Source organism: Cherax quadricarinatus, chromosome 4 (genome assembly GCF_038502225.1).
Source record: "Cherax quadricarinatus isolate ZL_2023a chromosome 4, ASM3850222v1, whole genome shotgun sequence".
Classification (NCBI taxonomy): Eukaryota; Metazoa; Arthropoda; class Malacostraca; order Decapoda; family Parastacidae; genus Cherax; species Cherax quadricarinatus.
The window spans coordinates 70,534,007-70,548,712 of NC_091295.1; positions in this window are offsets into that span (position 1 = coordinate 70,534,007).

A 14,706-nucleotide genomic window follows, 5' to 3' on the forward strand; every position below is an offset into this window, starting at 1 on the left:
TACTTCCATTTTATATAGGATATTACATTCTGTGTTACAAATGACTTGGTTAAGTTGGAACGCCAGAATGCAAATCGTTCATAAATTGGGAAGCCACTGTACAGTAATTTCTTCCAGGTATTAGTGGAAGCTTGAAACTATGACTAATCTCATGCATTATAACATTGATCATCACTATTATAAAATATTGTAAAAGTATATGAAAATATAAAATTTTGTTAGATATCTTCTATAGGTGTCCAGTAACTAATATTTGCTACTTTTGCAGCAGATTTTCCAGCTCACTGATATTATTCTAATATGCTGTATATTAGACTGGCTTAACTTTTTTTTTAAGGGTATAAGAGTGGTTATCATGCTTGTTTTGTTCCTATCAACCAACAATGATACTTATATTTTTTCAGGCTTTGTGAATATGGTAAAAAAAAAAAAAATTTTTTTTTAACCTTGGACCTATTTTGTAGCTTCTCTCAACTTTTCTCTTGTCCATTTTTTTAGGTGCAGATGCCACATCTTTGCTATATATACCAATCCTGGTCAAACCTACATTGTGAAAAATGTTCATAGCATTTACCTCTTTTTCCTTATCTAGATACTGTTCACCTATGTTTCACTGTAAACACTTGGTCTACACACCTACTTTCCTAAAGCCTCCTTGTTCATCTGCTATCCCAATCTCAGTCATACTCTTAATTCTTTCAATAATAACTATACCATACACTTTACCAGGTATACTCAACAGACTTTTTTTTTTTTTTAAAAAGTCGGCCATCTCCCACTGAGGCAGGGTGACCCAAAAAGAAAGAAAATCCCCAAAAAGAAAATACTTTCATCATCATTCAACACTTTCACCTTGCTCACACATAATCACTGTTTTTGCAGAGGTGCTCAGAATACAACAGTTTAGAAGCATATACGTATAAAGATACACAACATATCTCTCCAAACTGCCAATATCCCAAACCCCTCCTTTAAAGTGCAGGCATTGGTACTTCCCATTTCCAGGACTCAAGTCCGGCTATATAAAAATAACCGGTTTCCCTGAATCCCTTCACTAAATATTACCCTGCTCACACTCCAACAGCTCGTCAGGTCCCAAATACCATTTGTCTCCATTCATTCCTATCTAACATGCTCATGCACGCTTTCTGGAAATCCAAGCCCCTTGCCCACAAAACCTCCTTTACCCCCTCCCTCCAACCTATAATTTTTGTAATTTTTTTTTTTGTCCCCTTTGTTTTTATACAAAGGAACTGTGCATGCTCTCTGCCAATCCCTAGGTGCCTTACCCTCTTCCATACATTTATTAATAAAAGCACCAACCACTCCAAAACTAATCCCCACCTGCTTTTAACATTTCTATCTTTATCCCATCACTCCCAGCTGCTTTACCCCCTTTCATTCTACCCACTGCCTCATGAACTTTCCCCACACTCACAACTGGTTCTTCCTCACTCCTACAAGATGTTATTCCTCCTTGTCCTATACACAAAATCACAGCTTCCCTGTCTTCATCAACATTTAACAATTCCTCAAAATATTCCCTCCATCTTCCTGATACCTCTTAACTCTCCATTTAATAACTCTCCTCTCCTACTTTTAACTATCAAATCCATTCGTTCCCTAGGCTTCTCAACTTATTTTCAACAAAATTTGTTGATAACATCTCACCCACTCTCTCATTTGCTCTCTTTTTACATTGCTTCACCACTCTCTTAACCTCTTTTTCACTCCATGTACTCCTCCCTCACATCACTTCTACTTTATAAAAACCTCTCATATGCTAACTTTTTCTCTCACTACTCTCTCAACATCATCATTCCACCAATCACTCTTTTTTCCTCCCACACCCACTTTCCTGTAACCACAAACTTCTGCTGAGCACTCTTAACACTACATTCTTAAACCTACCCCATACATCTTCAACCCCATTGCCTATATTCACTAGCCCATCTATCTTCCAATATTTGTTTGTATCTTACTGTTGTGCAGACTTCAAGATGTACATGTTTATAGGGAGGCCACAGATATATCAGATAACTTTTTAGTTGTAGCTACAGTGAGAGTAAAAGACTGATGAAATATAAGGAAAATGGAAGCAGCAAGTAAGAAAGGTGAAAGTTCATGAACTAGAGGAGGAGGAGGCAGTTAGGGTCTTCTCATATACTATTAGCTAGAAAGAAAAAAAAAATCTCGAGTCACCAGTGCCCTGGCTAAACTTTCATTAGCCAGACTCACAAAATTGTAATGACACGATTGCAAACAAACCATACCACGGGCGGGGATAGAACCTGCGATCAGAATCTCAAAACTCCAGACCATTGCGTTAGCCACTGGACCAGTGGCTAACGCGAAAGTCTGGAGTTTTGAGACTCTCTGATCGCGGGTTCTATCCCCGCCCATGATATGGTTTCATTAGCCAGAACTTGTTTAAGTTAATCTTGATATTATGAAATTATGTACTAGCAATTTTTTTTTTATTTTTTTTTTTTTACTTGGCTTAATAGTGACCAGACACCCTTTCCTGTGCATTCTGAACCTGTTACAGGTACCTCATCTCAAGGTAATCTTTTTAACCCTTTCAGGGTTTCAGCCGTACTAGTACGGCTTACGCACCAGGGTTTTTGACATACGTACATGTACTAGTACGCCTAAATTCTAGCGCCCTCAAATCTAGTGAGAGAAAGCTGGTAGGCCTACATATGAAAGAATGGGTCTATGTGGTCAGTGTGTGCAGTATAAAAAAAAATCCTGCAGCACACAGTGTGTAATGAGAAAAAAACTTTCACCGTGTTTTTGGATTAAAACAGCGACTTTGCACTGTATTTTCGTATGGTATTTATTGTTGTATTCTAGTTTTCTTGATCTCATTCTATATAATGGAAGACATGTTACAGAAATTGAGATGATTTTGACTGATTTTACAATGAAAAGTACCCTGAAATTGAGCTCAAAGTAGCAGAAATGTTCGATTTTTACCAAAGTTCAAAAGTAAACAAATCATGCTAAGCGTGCAATACACGTCAACTGGTGAGTCTAATATTCTTTCACAAGTGCGCCAATATTATTTATACCATTTTTTACACTAATACAGTAGTCTGCATAACAGTAAGTCTTCTATTTTTTGTGAGAATAAAAATTCAAAGTGGAAAGCAAAAGAATGTAAGAGCGGCATTGGGACATGACTAATGAACAGAGGAAATGTCATTTTAGTGCCAGGAATGCCTTTCTTGTTTATTCTGGACCCTATTTGGAAATTGGCATCTTTTGAAATTTGTGTGAAATTGGCAAAATTGCTAAATTCTGACCACTGTATTGGATAGTTGAAATCAGTAAATGGGTGGTTTCTTGCACTCATTCAATAGAACAAATGGAGTTCTAGCGAAATATTCATGATTTTTGTCGACTATTACAGTGGAATTGGCCGAAAATAGCGCTCAAAGTGGGCAAAATCGCCGATGCGTAAACATCGTTGAGACCGCTAACTTCGCGAGAGCATAATTCCGTAAGTTTTCCATCAAATTTCATACTTTTGGTGTCATTATGATCGGAAAAAGATTCTCTATCTTTTCATAAGAAAAAATATATACAGTGGGGGTGACCCCCGCTTAACGATCACCTCCCAATGCGACCAATTATGTAAGTGCGTTTGTACGTGTATGTTTGGGGGTCTGAAATGGACTAATCTACTTCACAATATTCCTTATGGGAACAAATTCGGTCAGTACTGGCACCTGAACATACTTCTGGAATGAAAAAATATCGTTAGCTGGGGGTCCACTGTATATATATTTTTTTTTAAATTTGGGCGACCCTGAGAACAAGTCTCTGAGAGGGCCTGTTGACCCTGAAAGGGTTAACAATGCTTTAGTACTAGGAACCCCTTGGTTCACAGAAATAACCTATAGGGCATGTACAGGGTGCTTTTCTACACATGGAGCTTAGTGGCCCACAGATATCTTTCTCCTCCCAGATGTTTTCTTAGTTTGTAGCTAATCTTCACCAAGACGAGTTGTAAGAGGCCTGCTAGCTTGCACAGCAGAGGCATTGGCATCTATTACACTAGTCAAAATAAGAAGAGGGGGTTTATAAGGGTACTTTGTGCAGGTGTACAGACTATTTTCCAGGTGGGCTATGGCACAGAAAAATCTTTAACGTCTTAAACATGATTTATATTACATGTCTTTATTACTAAATAACACTAAATTTTATTAGAAATATTGGTCATCTTAAATGCTGCAAACTCATAGCACTACCAATTCCAATTGGATAAAAAATTATGGTAATTATTTCTATTTCAGCATAAGGACTGATTGGATATGGGATCCTTCAAGAAGCCTAACATTAAGGAGAACCAACAGCCATGTGAACATACAGAGATTCTTTGCAGTTCAGTGGTATTTAGATGCTTGGAAGTTCAGCTAATGATACAACCTCAGATTCAACATTTCAATGCCTGAATTTCCCTATATAAAAGTCTGTGGTGCCTAGATAAACCACTAAAATTAATTTACTCTACTGATTAGTTGGTGGCTTGACTTAGGTTTAACTTCTTGCTCTATTCTTGAATTATATTTTAGCCTTGCTCAAGGGGCTTATCAAGATAGTACCACTGCCTGTTATTGCTCACAACCTATTAATTCAATGAGGCAAATTCCACAGCCTCAGTGTTAAGGAAAAACCTATTTACATTTTTTCATTCACTTTGTCTTTAAGTACCTTGCATAACATGAGATTCATTGTTATTTTGCCCCAAGGCTACATACAGCACATTAGTCTGTGAAGCAAGTGCACAAGATAATCAACTACTCCTGTTTTGAGTGTCAATGAAAGTATAGTGTAAGTTGTATATTTCACAGGTAATTTAAAGGATCTTTTACTACTGGATGTATTTTATGAGATTCACTCTGTATCATTGTGTATTAAGCATTACAATTGATATAATCTTCTCATTAACTGGATCTCAGTAGTTACATTAAAAACACTGTCTTGATTTAACTGTTTTACTATTTTACAATGTTGTACTGTGTGAAAAGCCACCATTAGTACAAGTAAAATCTGGCAAAGAACTATTTATTCAATTAACACACTTAAGGGATTACTAATTTGGATCAAATACTTGTACACAATGTTTTATCAATCATTTAAATATAACTATTTTATGAAGCTACACAAATAACCCGCACATAAGAGAGAGAAGCTTACGACAACGTTTCGGTTGTGATGGTTTTGTTTTGTTAACCCTTTGACTGTCGCGGCCGTATATATACGTCTTACGAGGTACCGTGTTTGATGTATATTTTATTACTATTATTATTATCACACTGGCCGATTCCCACCAAGGCAGGGTGACCCGAAAAAGAAAAACTTTCACCATCATTCACTCCATCACTGTCTTGCCAGAAGGGTGCTTTACACTACAGTTTTTAAACTGCAACATTAACACCCCTCCTTAAGAGTGCAGGCACTGTACTTCCCATCTCCAGGACTCAAGTCTGGCCTGCCGGTTTCCCTGAACCCCTTCATAAATGTTACTTTGCTCACACTCCAATAGCACGTCAAGTATTAAAAACCATTTGTCTCCATTCACTCCTATCAAACACGCTCACGCATGCCTGCTGGAAGTCCAAGCCCCTCGCACACAAAACCTCCTTTACCCCCTCCCTCCAACCTTTCCTAGGCCGAACCCTACCCCGCCTTCCTTCCACTACAGGCTGATACACTCTTGAAGTCACTCTGTTTCGCTCCATTCTCTCTACATGTCCGAACCACCTCAACAACCCTTCCTCAGCCCTCTGGACAACAGTTTTGGTAATCCCGCACCTCCTCCTAACTTCCAAACTACGAATTCTCTGCATTATATTCACACCACACATTGCCCTCAGACATGACATCTCCACTGCCTCCAGCCTTCTCCTCGCTGCAACATTCATCACCCATGCTTCACACCCATATAAGAGCGTTGGTAAAACTATACTCTCATACATTCCCCTCATTGCCTCCAAGGACAAAGTTCTTTGTCTCCACAGACTCCTAAGTGCACCACTCACCCTTTTCCCCTCATCAATTCTATGATTCACCTCATCTTTCATAGACCCATCCGCTGACACGTCCACTCCCAAATATCTGAATACATTCACCTTCTCCATACTCTCTCCCTCCAATCTGATATCCAATCTTTCATCACCTAATCTTTTTGTTATCCTCATAACCTTACTCTTTCCTGTATTCACTTTTAATTTTCTTCTTTTGCACACCCTACCAAATTCATCCACCAATCTCTGCAACTTCTCTTCAGAATCTCCCAAGAGCACGGTGTCATCAGCAAAGAGCAAATGTGACAACTCCCACTTTATGTGTGATTCTTTATCTTTTAACTCCACGCCTCTTGCCAAGACCCTCGCATTTACTTCTCTTACAACCCCATCTATAAATATATTAAACAACCACGGTGACATCACACATCCTTGTCTAAGGCCTATTTTTACTGGGAAATAATTTCCCTCTTTCCTACATACTCTAACTTGAGCCTCACTATCCTCGTAAAAACTCTTCACTGCTTTCAGTAACCTACCTTCTACACCATACACCTGCAACATCCGCCACGTATATATACTCATAAATTCTAGCGGCTTCAAATCAAGCAGGAGAAAGCTGGTAGGCCCACATGTGAGAGAATGGGTCTGTGTGGTCAGTGTGCACCATATAAAAAAAAATCCTGGAGCACGTAGTGCATGAGAAAAAAAAAACTTTGACCGTTTTTTTAATGAAAATGCCGACTTTGTGGTCTATTTTCGTATAGTATTTATGGTTGTATTCTCGTTTTCTTGGTCTCATTTGATAGAATGGAAAACATATTATAGAAATAGAGGTGATTTTGATTGATTTTACTATAAAAAGAACCTGGAAATGGAGCTCAAAGTAGGGGAAATGTTTGATTTTTGCCAATGTTCAAAAGTAAACAAATGATGTCATTGTCCAATAAATGTCCAACTAGCCATTTTACTATGCAGTCATGAATTGGTTGATGTTATTTATACAATTATTACAGTATTACAGTAGTCTGCATAATAGTAAGTCTTCTATTTTTTGTTTGAATAAAAATTCAAAATAGAAAGCAAGAGTAATATCAGAGGGGCCTGAAGACATGACTGATGAACAAAGAAAATGTTATTTTAGAGTCAGGAATGTCTGCATTGTTCATTCTGGACCTTATTTTGAAATTGTCATATTTTTTAATTTTCCTGAAATTGGCCAAATTGCAAATTTCTGACCATATTATTGGGTAGTTGAAATCGGTAAATGAGCAGTTTCTTGTACTCAATCGATAGACAAAATAGAGTTCTAAAGAAATAGCTATGAGTTTGGTCGACTGGAACAACGGAATTAGCTGAAAATAGGGCTCAAAGTGGGCGAAATCGCCGATTTGTAAATATCACCGAGGTCGCTAACTTCGCGAAAGCATAATTCCGTCAGTTTTCCATCAAATTTTGTTTTTTTTTTGGTGTCATTACAATCGGGAAAAGATTCTCTATCATTTCATGAGAAAAAATATATTTTTTTTTTTTTAAATTTTGCGACACCAGGAGACCCCTCAGGATTGGGGGTTGCGACAGTCAAGGGGTTAAAAACCAACCTGTTATCTTCAACTGCTTTATATTTGTTTTTCATGGTCATCTACTCAAGCAAAAAATCATACAAATCATGAAAGCAAATTTAATTCAGGTATAGAATTACTGTATGTAACAAATTATTTAATTATTTTGTAAGCTGGAGAAAGTTTCTCATTTTAGTGCACAGGAAACTTTAGTTCATTCTTGGACAATGTTAAGTTTTTTCTGTTCTCTACTCCTATGTGATAATACATAGCAGGTAAATGCTCGTTATTGGACATAATTTTTTTTTTTACTACTAGCTTATGGGAAAGAAGATAAACCGTATTGTATGCAAGTGACTGCAGATGATTTGTCCATAGTTAAGTGCTTCCTAAGCTTTTATAATTAAAGCTGGGAATCTTGCCAATTGTAGGTGAAAATGTGAATGTACCTGTTTTACTTTATAATAAAACTGAAAATTTAATTTAGCTGCTAATTTTACTTTTAGTTGTATTTATACTCTGTGACGACTAGTTGAATGTTGGGAAAAATGTTGCTTTTTTTTATCATTTCAAATTATAAAAATAACAAAAAGAACCTTCTCATTTACAGTACTTAAGTACTTCAATTATTATAAATGTTTTTAAATATTACAGTTTAATTGAAGAGGAAATGCTAAACCTGCATCATACAACTAAGGAATAGGAAGAAATCAGGTGCAATCCAAGGATACTGAGGCCAGGTCAGTTTTCTTAGATCACAAACCTCTCACCAACATAAAGGGACCTCTATTGTTAATCATGGTATCATCTGATTATGTAAAATTCTTATTACTGTTGATCTTCAAGGAGGTTATATTCGATGATGAATGCTACTTCAGGGTGGGGTACTGTTATCACCATCAATTTAAGTGGAACCTAAACCATACCCCCGGCCGGGATTGAACCCGCGGTCATAGAGTCTCAAAACTCCAGCCCGTCGCGTTAGCCACTAGACCAGCTAGCCACATAAGATTCATCCAACTAGGTATATTTCTACACCATAGGAAGGTTAGCACAGGCACCTCTGTGACCACAAATGCAAGTTTTTACAGACGAATCTCCAGCTAGCGTGGCCGTGACGAACTCTAGCTCAAGTCCCTTCACTGCTGTCAACATGACTTAAGAAATCGTAATGACACGATTGCAAATAAACCATACCCCCGGCCGGGATTGAACCCGCGGTCATAGAGTCTCAAAACTCCAGCCCGTCGCGTTAGCCACTAGACCAGCTAGCCGCATTTGTGGTCACAGAGGTGCCTGTGCTAACCTTCCTATGGTGTAGAAATATACCTAGTTGGATGAATCTTATGTGGCTAGCTGGTCTAGTGGCTAACGCGACAGGCTGGAGTTTTGAGACTCTATGACCGTGGGTTCAATCCCGGCCGGGGGTATGGTTTATTTGCAATCGTGTCATTACGATTTCTTAAGTCAAGTTAAGTGGAACCTAAAAGGGCTGTACAGCACTGCTTGAGGTGGGGTAGTGGTAATAGTGACACTTTTGGATCATTCTGGCAAATTAAGTCATTCAGTGCTTGCAGGTATAAAAAATATAAAAAAGTAAATCAACAAAGAATGAAACACTTGACATAAATAATATAATACCAAGTTAAATCACCATTAAATTCAAGATGAGGTGCTTTAGTGCTAGTGAAGTGTCTTTGGCAGTACCCTACCTACCCTTCAGATCAAACCTGACTGCATCCTATATCCCAGATACTGTGTGACACTATGTTTAGTGGTTACCCATAAAAATATTACTGGTGAACTTGTGTTGATAAAATATCTTTGACATTAAATTGTGGATTTTTTATTTTTATTATTAACACACTGGCCGATTCCCACCAAGGCAGGGTGGCCCGAAAAAGAAAAACTTTCACCATCATTCACTCCATCATTGTCTTGCCAGAAGGGTGCTTTACACTACACTTTTTAAACTGCAACATTAACACCCCTCCTTCAGAGTGCAGGCACTGTACTTCCCATCTCCAGGACTCAAGTCCGGCCTGCCGGTTTCCCTGAACCCCTTCATAAATGTTACTTTGCTCACACTCCAACAGCACGTCAAGTATTAAAAACCATTTGTCTCCATTCACTCCTATCAAACACGCTCACTCATGCCTGCTGGAAGTCCAAGCCCCTCGCACACAAAACCTCCTTTACCCCCTCCCTCCAACCTTTCCTAGGCCGACCCCTACCCCGCCTTCCTTCCACTACAGACTGATACACACCTTGAAGTCATTCTGTTTCGCTCCATTCACTCTACATTGTGGATGCCTACTTTAAATTAGGTTTGCATAAGTGTAAACCACATCTGCCACATGTAACTATTATATTCACATTATTAAAGTGCACAACCTGTATAGGAGATATAGCACTGTGGTGTAATGTAATGGTTGTGGTTAGTTGCAGATGAAGAATTAATATCAAAGTTGGTTTCTTGACACTGGTGAAGGCTTTTGATCAATGGAATTGGAGCTACCCTCAACTTCTAATCAAATCTGATTGCTTCCTATTCTGAATTCATAAGGTGTTTTAGGACCCCCAGGGGTTAAGTATTTCCCTATTAATATGCATAATAATACATGGGAAAGACATAGCAGATGACTTGAAAGTTCATACACAGGCTTTATGCTGAGATCTACCTACTCTTATCTGTGTGTATCAGACAAGGACAATTAGAAAGAACAGAAAGGCACAATACCATGACTAGAAAAATACACAGTTAACCAGCACAGAGAGAAAAAGCTTACAACTATGTTTTGGTCCGACTTGGACCATTTGAGGAGGAAATAGTAGTGGAATAATGGGAAAAGTTGGTAGATGGATCTACAACTTCCTGACAAATAGAACACAAAGAGTAATAGTAAACACAGTAAAGCCCCAGGCAGCCATGGTAAAAATCTCTGTTCCACAAGACACAGTACTTGCTCCAATTCTATTCCTCATCCTCATTTCTGACATACAGAGATGTAAGCCATAGCTACGTGTCTTCCTTTGCGGATGACACCCGAATTACCATGGCAGTGACCTCCATCGATTCACTGCGAGACTCCAAGCAAACATCAACCAAATCTTCGAATGGGCCACTCAAAACAACATGAAGTTCAACGAGGAGAAATTTCAACTACTCAGATATGGGAAACTTGAAGAAATTAAAAATGTGTCAGGGTATACAACAAATTCTAACCATACAATAGAGTGGAAAAGTAATGTGAAGGACCTGGGAGTGATAATGTCAGAGGATCTTGCCTTCAAAGACCACAACAATGTATCTACCTCATCTGCTAGGAAAATGATAGGATGGATAATGAGAACCTTCAAAACTGGGGACGCCAAGCCTATGATTCTCTTCAAATCGCTTGTGCTCTCTAGGCTGGAATACTGCTGTACACTAACGCCCCCCTTCAAGGCTGGCAACATTGCAGACCTGGGGAGTGTACAAAGAACTTTCACGGCACACAGAAGTACGATAAGGCACCTAAACTACTGGGAACGGTTGAAGGTCCTTGATCCATATTCCCGCGAATGCAGGTGAGAGAGATACATGATAATATACACTTGGAAGGTCCTGGAGGGATTGGTACCAAACCTGCACACGAAAATCACTCCCTATGAAAGCAAAAGACTCAGCAAGGTGCAACATTCCCCCGATGAAAAGCAGGGGTGCCATGAGTACACAGAGACAACACATTAAGTGTCCGGGGCCCAAGACTGTTCAATTGCCTTCCAGCATACATAAGGGGGATTACCAATAGACCCTTGGCTGTCTTCAAGAAGGCACTAGACAGGCACCTAAAGTCAGTACCTGATCAACCGGGCTGTGGTTCGTATGTCAGCTTGTGTGCGGCCAGCCTGGTTGATCAGACCCTGATCCACCATGAGGCCTGGTCTCAGACTGGGCCGCGGGGGCGTTGACCCCCAAAACCCTATCCAGGTAAACTCCAGTAGTGGTAAGGCTGGTAGTAGAAGTAATAGTGATAGCAGAAAGTAGGGATAGTATTTTAGCAGCACAAGAGAAAGGAGGGTGAAGGGTGAAGGGAGGAAATAGTAATGGTAGTAGCAATAGTATTAGAAATGGAATGGTAGTCACAGAAGTGGGGTTAGTCTAAGGACAAGAAAAAGGAGCACTGTAGGAGAGCTAAGGGCCCACAAGGAGTAGGACCAAAAACATGGAGGAAAAAAACTGAAGGACAGAACATACTTTTAGGCAGAAGAAAGGAAAAGACAGAAAAAGGAAAAAAAAATAGGAAAGGTGAAGAGGTAGGGAAAGTAGAAAGGATCATGTCAGGTTACAAGTGCTCTGAAGTTTGGAGCAATTAACAATGTAATGAGAAAGGAAGGCAAAAGAGGCAAAGACAGGACTAAGATTCATACAAGAAAAGTTGTGTATAAGGGATGCTTCAACAAGAGACAACTGTGAAGGCTAGAGGTAGGGTAGACAGTTTTAGCAGAGGACCAATCAATAGGATGATTGTGATCTCTAGCATGACAAAAGAGCATTACGTACTGGTGTTGGCAAGCCTAATACTTTTTTTTGTGTTCTTCAAATCTGTCAGAAAGAGAGCGGCCACTCTCACCAAAGTATTGGAAAGGAGAAGAGGAGATTTGAATAGACTGATGCAATGGTCGGAGAAGTGGCAGATGCAGTTTAATATTGACAAATGCAAATTATTATTATTATAATAAAAAAGAAGCGCTAAGCCACAAGAGCTATACAGTGCTGCAGGGTAGGGAAGGAAGCGAGGGTATCGGGCAGCAGAAGGTGGGAGGGATGATTAGTAGGTTACAGAAAACAGCGGGGCAGGGGATAGTACGGGGGTAGGGGGTAGCAAGAGATTGAGGTAGAAAGGGCTGAAGGTATCATCATAGTTTGTGGAGTAAGTCAGCTGTTGTCAAAAAGTCAATGAGAGAGTCCGGATGAAAGGTGGGTCCATCAGCGAGAAGGGAAGGTAAAGAGAGAGTAGTAGAGCGGAGATGACGTTGGAAGTAAATTCTGCGTGCTCGTTGATAAATTGGGCAGTCTAACAGAATGTGGCTGACCGATAATGGAACCTGACAATTCTCACAGAAAGGAGCAGGGCGCCTCTCCATGAGATGTCCATGATTAAGACGAGTATGGCTAATGCGAAGGCGGGAGAGAGTAGTCTCCCAACCTCAACACTGGTGACAAGAAGACGGCCAGTAACCTATACAGTGGAACCTCAAAAATCGAACTTAATCCATTCCAGGAGCTAGTTCTAAATTCGAAAAGTCTGAAATTCGAAGCAATATTTCCCATAAGAAATAATGGAAATACAATTAATCCGTTTCAGAAACCCAAAAATATTCACAAAAAAAAAAAAACATTTTATAGAGATCAATTACAGTTTTACATACACACAACAAATGATATAGTCTTTAATTATGTATAGTAATATAAAATAACATTTTTACTTACCTTTATTGAAGATTGGTGATGACATCTGGAAGATAGGGAGGAGGAGAGAGGGAGTTGGGGTTAGTGTTTGGAAGGAGAATCCCCCTCCATGAGGACTTCCGGTATCAAAGCCCTCTCTGGGGTTGCTTCCCTTCTCTGTATTGTAATGCCACTAGGACCAGCTTGAGAGTCACTGGACCCCAGTCTCACAAAATAACTGTCCACAGTCATCTGTTTCTGTCTCACAAAATAACCGTCCACAATCGTCTGTTTGTCTCACAAAATAACTGTCCACAGTCGTCTGTTTCTGTCTCACAAAATAACTGTCCACAGTCGTCTGTTTCTGTCTCACAAAATAACTCTCCACAATCGTCTGTTTGTCTCACAAAATAACTCCACAGTCATCTGTTTCTGTCTCACAAAATAACTGTCCACAATCGTCTGTTTATCTCACAAAATAACTCCACAGTCATCTGTTTCTGTCTCACAAAATAACTCCACAGTCATCTGTTTCTGTCTCACAAAATAACCGTCCACAATCGTCTGTTCGTCTCACAAAATAACCGTCCACAATCGTCTGTTCGTCTCACAAAATAACTCCACAGTCGTCTGTTTCTGTCTCACAAAATAACCGTCCACAATCGTCTGTTCGTCTCACAAAATAACTCCACAGTCGTCTGTTTCTGTCTCACAAAATAACTCCACAGTCGTCTGTTTCTCTCTTACAAAATAACTGTCCACAATCGTCTGTTTGTCTCACAAAATAACTCCACAGTCGTCTGTTTCTGTCTCACAAAATAACTCCACAGTCGTCTGTTTCTCTCTCACAAAATAACTGTCCACAGTCGTCTGTTTCTGTCTCACAAAATAACTGTCCACAGTCCTCTGTACATCCTGGCAAGCTCAACAAGTCTCACTTCAATCTCATACTTCTGTATTATTTCCTTCTTCACATCTATGGTGTTTCTCACTTTCTTTACCACAGGGGTACCTCTAGCAAGTTTCTTTGGGCCCATGGCAGCTTATTTCACAGTCCCACAAGCACTAAACACAACGAAATAATCGTAAAATGTGTGAATGAGAGCGCAGGTTAGTGTTCACTCAAGCATAAACAAAGCTAGACTGCTCACAGCGCCTGCACGGGGACACGGACAGAGCGGGCCAGCGGACAGGTCCCGTACCTGGCGGTCCGAAATTAGAGGCGCGTTCGATAATTGGGACACAGTTTGTCCGAAAAAATGGTCTTATTTTCGAAACGTTCGATATTTGATATGTTCGATTTTTGAGGTTCCACTGTACTCGGTTTAATAGAACAAAGTTTGTTATTGAGCAGAGCAGACCAACGTTGTTGCCAACGGGTGCAAAGGTGGGTAGCTATTACAGCAAAATAGTCCAGAAATGGAACACCTCTATATGAAATTGGTAGGTCAAGTACTGCTGACCGCACAGCAGTGTCTGCCTGTTCATTGCCCTGTACGTCAACATGACCAGGGACCCGACAAAAAACAATATCTTCATGCTTGGTAGAGATACGGCATAGCCAAAGTTGGATACGGAGAACTAGGGGGTGAGGTGTATCAAATTTCCATATAACCTGTAGAGCACTGAGGGAGTCTGAGACAACCACAAATGATGACACAGGCATAATAGATGC